Source organism: Solenopsis invicta, chromosome 16 (genome assembly GCF_016802725.1).
Source record: "Solenopsis invicta isolate M01_SB chromosome 16, UNIL_Sinv_3.0, whole genome shotgun sequence".
In the NCBI taxonomy this organism is placed as follows: domain Eukaryota; kingdom Metazoa; phylum Arthropoda; class Insecta; order Hymenoptera; family Formicidae; genus Solenopsis; species Solenopsis invicta.
Window position 1 is genome coordinate 26135774 of NC_052679.1, and position 13463 is coordinate 26149236.

A 13463-nucleotide genomic window follows, 5' to 3' on the forward strand; every position below is an offset into this window, starting at 1 on the left:
TTCGAAATGTGACGATTACTTTAAAAACAGCCTTAAAGCTTCTTGTTCAAAGTAAAATTCTTCTTTGAAACAAAAGAGTTCTGATTTCCACTTGATTAAGACCAATATATAAGTTAACGCTATATTGACCTCTCAATATCGCTAATTGCAAGAACGTTCGATAAACAAATTGCAACACAAAGGATAGTTGAATCGATGCAGATAATCCAAACAAATAAATACATATTGTCATTTCAATTATTTATGAATAATTTATCGATTCTTTGTAGCTTCAAAGAGCCTTTAAAATGTCTTTGTGAATTGCAAAGTAAATTTATGTTAACGATGTTCACGAGAGAATCACAAGAAAATGATAATTAAACGACAAAGAACTTCAAGGAAGATCTGATAAAATAACGTGATAAATTTTTGTTCAAATATTTACACAAATTTTAGATACAAAATGAATATACGTATCAACATATAATATATATGTGTGTATGTGTGTGTGTGTGTGTGTGTGCGCGCACGCGCGCGCGCGCGCGTACACACAGCACACACACACACACACACACACACATATACTTTAATACAAAATATTTTGTTATACAATTAAATATGCACATAAAATAAGAAAGTTATATTAAGACACTCTATACATATATATAATATTGCCTGATTTAATAATTATTGTGGACGCTTTGCATATTTTGTATATGTATTAAAAATATTTTACACGCACATCCTTTATGCTCACGTAAAATATTGATCATAACCATTATTATATTATTAGCAGATACAGAATAATAAAACTTTGAGTAATAAGATTCGCGATAATAATAAAATTATCTGACTTTTTCAGTGTATAAAGCGTTATTATACAAATGTAATTTTATTAGCAAATAAAACTAACAACGAAAAATTTATTAAATAGATATATCAATAACGCATGTAACATAAGGTAACTTTTACTTAAAACAAAATTATTCTTTTAAATAAATCAATTTTTATCATTCTGTACATAAAAATATAGATTTTTTTTTATTTTATATTTTATCTTTATATACATATAATGAAATCATCGAAGAGGAAATACGAAATATTTCATATTTATTGTCTTCTATTTCATATCTTAACAGAAGTCTATTATGATAAAAGAAATGTAAATATGTTGTACAATAAAATGCTAACTTCTATTTAATTTCATCTGTATTATTTTACATGTAAAATAATAAGAAAGAATTGATTTATGTAAAAAGAATTTCACTTTAAAAAGAAGGTAATTTTATGAAAAAAGCACAAATTTACTTCATACAGACTATATATGTATAAGAATAAATAAATGATAACTTTCATTATCTTAAAATTAAAAAATATTTTATATATATATTTATAATTAGATGGATTGTTAAATTTATTTTTACGCTCTTTTTCCATAATACACAGTCTTAATTTGCAATCTCTCCACATCATTATTAATTATTATTTTGCTTGTTATTAATGCTGGCAGCATTTCTTATATTTTACGTCAAATTTTTAGCGTATAATAATATGAATAATAATTGTTGCAATATATTGTTTTTATTTAGAAACGTAGCTGCTTCCAGCATAATTTGAATTCTATTGATTTCTATCTAAAAGGTCATGTTCAAAACGATACATATTATTTTAATCTTGAATAATATTCGTCTTGAATGTTAAAAAAATGTTAATTTTAGATTATTAAAAAACTCAACTTTTTGTACAGTCGACATTTAAATCTTTTTTTTGCAGTTTGGAACGTCAACTTTAAAATATGACAGTATTTTTCTTTAAATCACTTTTGTTTAAAAGTTATGAACCTTTATTTGAAAACGTGCATTTCTTTAATTCTGTTGCCTATAATTAGTTGTAACATTTATATAAAATTTTTTTTATTTCACAACTGTATCAATACTCTAAAGATATTAAAGTATGTATGATTAAAGAATTCTTTTGTACTTTTAAAAGTAATGAAAATTAAAACACGTGCGCACAGAAGGAGTCTAAAAGCAACATATGTAAATGTTAATGTATTGCTAATAAATTTCTATTATAAAAAGTTATAATCATAAATGTCTATTTAGTTGTTATTAAAAAATTGTACTTAATAATCGCTTCTTTTTCTCTACATTTAATTTTACTATCAACTTATATATAATAAATCTTTTAAAATAATAATATGCGAATAATCGATGTTACTCTCGTGTGCGAGATGTGAATGCATTGATTTACAACATTTCTGTAAAAAATATCCATCCATTAAAAAAATAACAGTTGTTAGTGTACAAAGTTATTTTCAATTTTTTTTATCTATGTTTTAAAAAAATATATATATATATACATATATATATATATATATATATATATATATATATATATATATATATATATATATATATATATATAATCTAGCGTCGATTGTGATTCTAAAAATTATCCTTACATATATGAAAAAGAGGAAGTATAGTATGTAAGTAAAGTTCTAATTAAACTACATTACATATTTCTAACAGTACAAATTTTAATTCGCATCTCGCAAGAAACATAAAATGAGAAGAGTAGAAAATTGCATCTGTATATTGCGGAAGAAGATAGGAGAAGAACGGAGAACACGAATTTTACACTCGATGGAAATCGCCGTGTAACACCGCGGCGTCGTCGACAACGTGAAGCGTCATAAGGTGATTTTCCGCATATGCTATCGTTGTTTGCTCGCTTTTCCTTTATACATATTGTTACATTTCGATTCTAACTCTTTTGTCTTTTATCAAAGTCAACATTCACAATGGAAAAATAAAAATCGGCGACATAAGTCGACCAAATTTTCAAAAAAATCCTTCTACTATCCTTCAAAATTATTCATGCTCTTTAATATAAAAAAAAAGTTAAATGTAGTAAACAAGTAAACAATCACACTTGTATAAATTACACGAAAGAACAAATATAAATAAAAATTAACAAAGGAAAGTGGCCAAAACTGGCTTAGTCCTTTTAAAACAGCACTCCCTCATTTCTCAGAAAAATGAAACATTGCACTGTATTAATACTAATAAAAACACATTTGCTTAGAAAATTAAATAAATAAAAACCCAATAGTTTACAAGTTCCTAGCTTTTTCTATATAAAATCTGCTAAAAATAAATTTATGAAAAGCAAAAATAAAATTTGCACGATTTTATCTTACAAATTGTCTAGTTTCAACCATAGTGAATATATTATTGATAATATTAAATCATTTTACATGTTTGTAGCTTCCTAAAACTGTTTTGTTAAATTTTTTTCTTTCACATTTTCCTTATACCTAGTGGAATTTGGAACTCGTGTAAAATCGCGTAAAATCGCGTAAAATCGCGTCATACAGCGTAAATTCTTTCCGTGAGATTAGACAATAACTAGGAAATCTTTAACTACAACTGCGTTGACAGACGTTTCATAAATTTTTTCACATTTTCTTTAATATATTAAGGTAGGAAAAATAATGTCGGACGCGACAAATCCATATGTATACTAACAATAAGATGTATAATAAGATGTCAAAAAATGTACAAAGTGAGAAAGTTCAATTGTAGCCTTTTAATTTTAGAAAATCTTATTGTTTGATACATAAAAATATATCATTTATTACGCGTTTAAATTCTCCTATTGTATATATTATATTATCTTATACGGTGTTAATTTGGGAATCCAATTTCTCAGACGCACTTTTTGAGTTATGTTGCGAAAATATTAATAATTATGACCAAATACAAAACAGTATTATAAAAACTGTTATACTATGTAATATACTTTTTATTTTGTTTATAAAGTTTTATCTTTAACTTTTATTTAAGAAATGTTATCGGAAAACAAAATGGTACGCGCTAATATTGACTATAGTACTTTCCTATATATTGTAATTTTTATATATTTTCGTAAAAAAATTACTATAGTTAGATATATAATAAATATGCTACAATAAATATAGATAATAATAAAGATAAGCCGTTTTTATTTTCTGAAAATTTAAACTTGTTCGACTTGCTTAGTTTTTGTAATAAAAAAACCCTTTATACACAATATTTATGCTTATTACATATACCTGTAATTATATAATTTATCTATTACTTATTATATGTATATGTATACGCGTGTGTGTATTATACAACACGTACGGATGTTAATACACGTTATGTTCAACCGGATAAAATATTTCTTCTCTTCTGGAAAATTTTGCACTGAACAGCGGAAATGAAGTCTTTGAAACAATAGCAATGCGAAATACAATAAAAGAGTTGCGTCAGTATTTCAGCCAAGTGTGTTTCTTCGAGGAGTTTCCGTGAGTTGTATCTTGACGATCGCGCTTCATCCGCGTCATCTGCTCGCGCGGGAAATTGCACTTGCCCGCGCGCGCGGCAGGATGAAGGAAAACTTTGAACTAACAATAAGTAAGCTACGAACAAAGAAATGATCGGAGCTAGATGAATCTATAGATTTTGAGCATCGACTATTCATTTTGTTAATCTCTTAACATGCTCAAGTGCGCTCTTAACGTGTTCCGCATTTAGCATCATTATCTAATGATGATGATGATGATGATGATGATGATGATGATGATAATGATTTTATGTATACAATACTCATTCCTCTCTATTAGTGAACGATCAAGAAAAAAGTATCTCGAAAGAATTACTGTACGCTTGATGTATCTTTCTTTGGAACGAGCTTAAGGTATATAGACGCGTGCAATCACTATAATGGATCTCGCAATGTGTGCGCGCGTGTTACGCTTGTTCATCTTAATATCCGTGCTGCTACGCCGTGGGTGGACGAGATAAAGCCTAATCAAGGAGATGCGGTCTTATCCACGTTGCAAACTGAGACATATTGCACGGCGAGCTACGACAACGATACGTGCATCGCATAATGTCAATCATGCGAATCGCGCTACCCATTATATCCGTAACTCTTCGCGACAACTTTCTTCATCCTATTCAACTGAATCGTCGTAAATTTGGTTTCATTTATATTATTTATATGTATATTCATAAATTTTGTTATAGCTGCTCTTGTATTAGTTGTACAACTCTAGAGAGGGGTAGACCTCGCTTAGAGATTAAATTTTAACTGTTAACTATTGTAAATGTCAATCAAATGATTATTCACTACTAATTACAGTTTAATCAAATCCCAATTAAAGATCAATTGAAATTTTATTTGCTAAAATAAAAAACCTATTCTTCAAATTGCGATGCTACGTTTCATAGAGGATGTCTAAACGAAAAAAAGATATATGAGACAAACACAATAACCTTGAGTCGCTTGCCGTACGAATAATTAGCATGTTCTGCAATTACCTGTTCAAATAATAAAGGTTCAGTCGAGAATGTCGAAATTACTCAAATATTAAAATTGAAAATATAACTCTAATTAGGAAACTTCAAATGTAAAAGTATGAAATAAAAGTAATATTTGAAAAACACACAAAAATAAATTTTACTATATTTACAGATGTGTATACTATTAAATTGAAAACAAGATGGTAAATATATCACAGAAATATAATTCGTAATATTATGTGTGTGTATAAAAACATATATAAGCGTATGTAATGTGTGTGTTCGACACATATACACATATGTATACACAACACACACACACACACACACACACACACACACACGTATACGTAATTTAAAATGTAATATTCTATAATATGGTATTGTGATATTAATATTAATAAAATACTAAAAAATTAAAAACAAAACCGTATTTAAAAAATAAACTGCATAAATATGAATCAGCGGCAATTTACAAAAATACAGTGATTGCATTTTTTGTATGTACAGGTGTGCGTTCCATGAGCAGCCGAGTATTTATTACAGCCTGAGGGGAATAAATGCTTTCTCTCTCTTTCTATTTTCCTTTACCTATATTAAAATAAAATTGCTTCTGTTATTTTTTCATGTTTTTCCTCTTTAATAAGTACACTGTTCAAAATCATTGGTACAACATTTATTTATATCGTATATGGATATGTACATACGCGCACGTATGCGTTCGTGCGTGCATGCGTACGTGTGCATGTGCGCGCGCGCATGTATGTATGTGTGTACAAAATAAACTATCTATAATACAATTGGCAAAAGAATAAAAATAATTTACAGATATAGAATATAAACGTTATCATCTTTCCGTATAAAAAAATTAATTAAAAAATTAGCAAGTCAATATACCCTCCTTCAAATTTGAACAATATCTAAGGACTTAACGACGTGTATTATCTTGTCAAACAACCACAAAAAAATATATGTTTAAAGGAATAATATATTGCACAAATAGAATAGAATTAATCTTGACATTTTATGTATAATTTATACATTCGGTACCCTTTGAAATTATTTCTAGTTACATTTTATTAAACAAAACATTGTACTTTTTTACTTCCTGGCTATGGGTTATATATTAATAATTAATACCACTGTCGATTGTCATTTATTACACACGAACGTTAAAAATTATTCACGAAAGCTTCGGAAATATAATAAGTATATGATTAATTCTTCTAATTTTCAGAATTTTTTTTTAAACAAAAATACAAAATGAAGAAAGTCTATTTTTTATTTCCAAATTACTTTTATAAAAAATTATGAAAATTTCTTTTTAATAGTTGTAAACTACTACATTCATAATCCTTCACATAAATAATTTTATATTATGTGATCGTAAATTTTTCAAGTACAATTTTTTACACTTAATTAGAAAATATTCAGTTATTAATTTATAATTTAACAATAAACGTTATATATTGTAAATATGCGTGTTGTCGTGTAAGTCGGTTAAAAAAAGATGCATTCGAGAATCAGGATTTCGGCCAGCTGGAACTATTCTCGATCACGCCGGATCTATTTTCAAAGAGGGCCTGCTGTACATCCCACGCTCATCATGAATCTACATGTCCATGAAAACTCGAAATATTTCTGTCCCAACTGTGTATAGTTTTTTACATAAATTAATAAATAATGAAATGAGAAGGAAGTACGTCATTGTACAAATCGCATTTAAATCGTTCTTACAATCGTTCTTACATCTCCAAATAAGAATCTTTATTTCAATATGTAAAAGAATCTCTTCTAACAACACCACATGGTAAAATTTAATTTTTTTTTTAAATAATAATAGACAACGTTATAAATTCACATGACTAATTATTTATAATTATAAAATTATTTTAAAGAATTAATGTATAATAAAGATAATTGTCATTTCTTATACAAAAAATGTTATTCTTTATACAAAAATTATAATTATTACATTTTTTTTAAATTATAATTATGAATATTTTTGGTTTATTATAATTTATTTTACTATAATTAATTTAATTATAATTATAAACTTTAAATTGTTGTTTATTGCAATATGCTTAGTGCGACATATATGCATAAAAATGTATAATGATTAAATGTTAAGAGTTTTATAAAAATGAGAAAGTTTGATATAAAATAAAACGCATCATTAGTAAAATCAAATTTTACTATTCCTATAAATCTCGTATATAAACTTTTATTTTCAAAATATATTAAATGATAAACAACTTGATTAAATGATGTACAAACTTATTTTCAACAATCTAAGCGTATATTTGCCCGTAATTTCAACGCACGACACGAATTTTCGCAAATCACTTTCCCGTTTCAACGAGAGGTACGGCTTATTCTGTATTATTAATTCTGAAATTATGCAATTGCAAAACGTCACAATAAACAAGCAATATATTATTAGACATTCCGCCTGGCGCGATATGGCCCAAGTATACTCGTATAGACAACGAAGACAGCACTTTAACGATTTTAACGAATGTGTATTACATCCATTTTTACAAACGTATTAATACTTGAAACTTTAAACAAACTACGTACCTACTTAAATTATAACTGTCGTTGTATTTAAACTCTAATTATCACTTGATTATTGTCACCAACATAAATATATAACAGAGCAGCTAAGGGAGAGTTACCGAATGTGTAGTACTCGAGTTATTTTTTATTATATTTCCCATTTGGTACTGTGTATGTAAATGAACGTTGGAAATGGTAGTTTGACGTTTCAAATACCTAACACTACAATGTTTAATTTTTCACCAATAACAAATTAATTGATGAAAAAACTGAAAATTTATTTAAGATTTATATATAAAATAATATTAGACACTAAGATCTAGTATCGACCATTAAATAATTGACCATAAAAGTAATTACTTACTTATTTTTTGTGTTATTACACACTTAAGCGATCAAATTATTATATAGTACAAATTAATTTATTACAAGTACTCTTGCAATTAAGGAAACTAGTCGCCTAAATCATACGTACGAGTCTCTCTAAATCATATCGCCTTTGAAAATGACAAATTATGAAGTAAAATAATTAAAAATATGAGAAATTATTTAAGAATTAATTAATATTTATTTTATGAGTAATTTGTCGAAGAAAAGGATCAAACGTTTAATAATTAATCAATAATAATAATAATGAAAAAGATGTAGAAATAAAACTAGCTTAAATAATACTTATATTTTTGGCATTTTATTTATATAAAAAAAAAAACTATTTGATTTTATTCGTCTAATATCACTTGTCAGTCTTAATATTATTTATTGTAATAAAATTTGTGATGGTACGATATAGAAAACTTGATGGATTTTATAAAAATATCGATTTAACCTTCATAATAATTGCAAATATGTATATATAATAAATGTAAAATATTCAAAAATAAAATTTCTTCCTTCTTTTTATAAATATATAAAAATAGTTGCATTTAATAATATTATAGAGTTATAATAATTTTAAAAATTATATATAAATATAATCGAAATAATATTTTTAACATTCTACTTTTTTTTTAATTTTAATATCGTGTTTATTTAATATTCTGTATATATTTAATAACAAATATTTTCGTATCATGCGTTCAATGTTAAAACGTTATTACAACTTTTCAGAACATATCTTTGAAACAATTAGGTCGTGCATTTTGACATATGCTGGAATTTTTCAATTAACCGTTTCCTATGTTATTATTTTCATGGACAAACTTCAGAATAAGTTTTTTTTATCGTTGCTCGTCGTCCGGCAAATTGACGTTATTACGCGGTTTATCGCGGCAGACCGCAATTGTCGAAACAAACACAGTTTGTAATTTCGTAATGTAACGCGAATTTTCTATTTGAATTTAGACAAAATTCAATTTATCTCATTTACTTGTCGTTACAACAGTTCACAATTATAATGTCATAATCGCATTAATATACATATATATATATATATATATATCGCATTAATATACATATATATATATATATATATATGTATTTTTATACATATATATGTATAAAATATCTAATACGTGTAAAGCTTTTTAGCTTTATACGTATTAGATTCTATATTCGATTTAATATACACGTTGTAACATTTAATATACATAAGTAATAATTTAATATTAATAATAATTTAATTTTAACTTTATTAATTTAACTTTTAATTGTGTGCATTTTATTATAAATTTATTAGATCAACTTTATCATAAAGTTTATAGTTTTCAATATCATTTAAATTAAGCACACAAAACAATATGTTATAATTATTACGTCTTAAAAGATATATTTTTATTCAAATAAAAGAAATGTTACATATATCTGGCTATGTATGTTTATGTATTTATGTATGTATTTATTTTAAAAAGATTAAGAAATAATACTCTTTATATATTTTTAAGTATTCTTAGCTGAAGATAGCATTTAAAATATACGCGTTTTCAAAGAAAAGAATATCAAGAGAAGGGGAGATCTAATTACTTTTGCAGAGAGAGAGAGAGAGAGAGAGAGAGAGAGAGCACTTAAAAAGACTTTCATTGCGTAATTAAAATATGAATAAACATATGTTACTTTGCGTAAGATGTATATTTCCCATGAATTATTTAACGACGGTTAATGTATCATTTTCTTCGTGAATTAATCATGCGACATTTCAATGATAAATACACGGAGAGAATTTCCTCTTAAAATTTTTACCCTCAAAATCAAAGTAGTTGTAGGATAGTATTTCGAAGAATTTTATTACATATTTTAGTAAAATTTAACCAAAATTATTTTTGTGTTATATTGTGCTCGATATCAATAAATTAGAGAGAACATGAAATTCTTCGAAATGTTGTCTCACTGTTCATCATACATTTTGAGAATAAATTCTGAAAGAAAATACTCTCGGTATTAATAAAACTTGTATTTAAAATGTTATATTTTACGTTTATAATTCCATTGTCTTTATAACGAGTGAAATAAAAGTTTCTTCGAATATCAAACACAATAACATTGCGTTTGTATTTGTAACAGAGTTCGCAAAAACAAATTGAATCGATCAGTTTATCATGGAGCACTTTATATAGCTCAATATTTAATTTTTAATTGAATTTCAAGATAAAACCAATAATTTTAAATAAAAACTTAGTTAATTAATTTTCATCAATATGTTAAATTGTAGAACAGATTAATTGTTTTTAAATAATTCGTAAAATATGTATTTCATAATAATTATCTATCTCTTATACACAAGTTTTCTTTCCTTTGAAAGTCTTGTGTTTATGTTTATTAAAATAAAAGCATATTATAAATAAATATAAAAAACGATAAAATTATGCAATACACATTTGTAACTTATTAATAAAATAATATAATTATAATATTTTTTCATAGGCATCAAGTTTTTTTTACAAAACTTGTTTACTCAATAAAAAATAAAAATAAAAATTCCAGAATTAATAGTCACACACCTTCTTTGTAACGTCGCAGCCAAATTCTGTCAATCTTATATGTAGATGCGCGCTTCAAAAAATTACAAAAATCACACTCGCAATTATTTTACAAACTTGTATTTTGTTTTGTTTTTTTACAGTACTGCGGAAAATTGAAAAAGAAGCTTCGTAAACGTCGTTTTAAATTGCAACGAAATGAATCATGCGATTTGATTTACAAACAAGCGTCACGTAAACTTGCGATAGTTGCGATGTGTACAACGATACGAAGCAAGAGTCTTATAGAAAAAACGAAGCACGTGGTCGCGCAATTTTCGAAACGGAAGACGCGCCACGAAGCGAACTCGCGCGTATCAGCAGCTCGCTGTACACTGCTGTACACTGTCGCGCGCTCCGTCATCGCGATCGTTCGCGCGTTATCCCCTCTCCGAATTTTCTATGCCACTCTCCATTCTACGCGCCAGCGCACGTCTCTAATGTACATGCGCCAAGTATATAAAGTGAATTCGTAATCACGTGTTACGCTCGATTAAAGAGGTATCTACTCTAATTAAGTTTCTGTTTTTTTCCATTCAAAATTTTTCTTAATTAAATACAATTTCTGTATATTATTTGGATATTTATATGTGTGAATAATTTATACATATATTTTTTTTATAATAGGATATATGTAATAATACCTATATAGAATCCCATAGACAGCGTGCTTATCTAAAATCAGAAACATGAAACGTATTAAAGATGTTTTATAATATGATGTTTAAAAGACATCTAAAAGTAAAAAATGTCTTTACGCTTTATATCTCAATTTTAGATATGGCGCTGTCTGAGATACTATAAATAAACAATATTATATACAACATAAATATAATACTTATTATTTATCGTAGTTAATATGTCTTTGTTATCTATTGATTACCAATCGAGTCTTGTAGTTGAGCTGATCGGATGTCATTATGTGCTTAAATAATATACACATACAGGTATAATAGTTTTATTTCTTTTAATATACTCGTCAAATGCAGAAGAAATAAAGAGAATCTAAGAAAGCAATTTTTCCAATTACATTTCATGAATTCACTTTTCTGCGAATTTATTGCAACTGAAAGAACATTTGTAGCTCATAAAAAAGGTATTACGCAGCACATTTCTCGGCGAGTCCAATTTCCAATTACTTTGCCGTTTTGAACACACATTCGACAATGACAAATTACTAAACCGCTGCAAACCTCGCACCAAATGCATATCACGTTGCCACATATTTTCACATTTTATCAACTTTTATATAATATACAACAGATTATCGCGTAACAAACATTATCAATTTAAAATACGATAGAATATTATATAAAAAATTACACACACACACACACACACACACAAAACAAATTTTAAGTTGCTTGTTTGAAAAGCTTTAACATTAACAATCACAAAAATTGAAAGATTTCTAAATGTCTGTACGCATATACACAATTATACACGCCCATACCTCACACGAAAAAATTCACACACTATGTGCATGTGTACATGTTTCTTCTGTATATTTTTTATATCTTCAGTTATCCAAGAATATCAAATAATATATTTGTTTAAACAGATAATTGTGCGAGTTGAGACATTCTCAATATAGATTGACTTAAATCTATCAGAAAGTGACTTAAAAGTAAAACAAAAGGGCTCGCAGGATCACATCCCTCGAAGGCACAATCTCGAGATAAAAATCGAGTGAGCGAGCATAAAAGTGGCATTAAATTCGAATTGCTCGTATCCTGACGTGCAAAACTTTAACAGGAGGTGGTCGTTTCTGTTGGCATCAGAAAAATGGAAAAGTGTTGTAAAAACACCGCGCGATGCTCGAAATGTGATTGTGCATAAAAAATATATATGAGACATACATCAAATAAATATGGACAAATATCCACAATTTTATTTTTTACTTTATTATGAAATATAAAAATCCAATTAAAATTTGTTTCGAAGCGTATGTCTGTGTGTTTTCTAGTGTTATTTTATATGTATAATTATATGTAAGAAAGATTACAATAAAATATAATTGTATGTAAAGTACATCAATCATACATATACAAATAATTTTTAAAAACAAAAAGTAAAAGTACATTGTAAATTAAATATAATAATTAGAAACAAAGAAATAAATAATAAAATAGAAATAATAATAATAATAATAAACGTTATTAAAAATAATTTTTAATTTAAATAATAAATGTTTATCAAGGAATAAATATAATTTATATTTTATAAGAAATAACTATAATAGTAATAACAACAAACGCGATTCTATAAAAAATGCAAAAATATTTTACACATTTTTTGTATAATATTAACGAATTGGTGAAAATTTGCTTATTTTGCATGATTCCATGACGGTTTTGTTAATTAACGAATTCATTGCCGCAAGGAGTATAAAATGTTTGCTAAAATAATATTTCGATATAAACTTTCTAAAACAAGTATTTTTACAAGTGTAACGACTTTCACGATTCAACGCGAAAATATAATTCGTGAACAAATGTGCAAACATGTCTGAACATTTTGTTTCGCTTTTTCATAGTGCCATTTACGTAAGTTTATTTTTCGCCAATTTTCTTTTTTTTTATATATATTCCTAAAAGCATCACGAATCAATAATAAAACATTTATCAGCAATGAAAGT

General features: G+C 26.5%; 1 protein-coding gene across 2 annotated transcripts in view; it reads right to left on the minus strand.

Moving 5' to 3' along the window:
• LOC105195905 overlaps window positions 1-11192 on the minus strand; it is a 65884-nt gene extending 54692 nt beyond the window's left edge. The window contains exon 1 of one of the 2 annotated variants that reach the window (XM_039458211.1): window positions 10808-11192. The gene's annotated coding sequence lies outside the window, so the exon portion shown is untranslated. The remainder of the gene's footprint in view (window positions 1-10807) is intronic. The other variant, XM_039458212.1, reaches the window with a different exon arrangement.
• Window positions 11193-13463: the final 2271 nt, after the last annotated feature.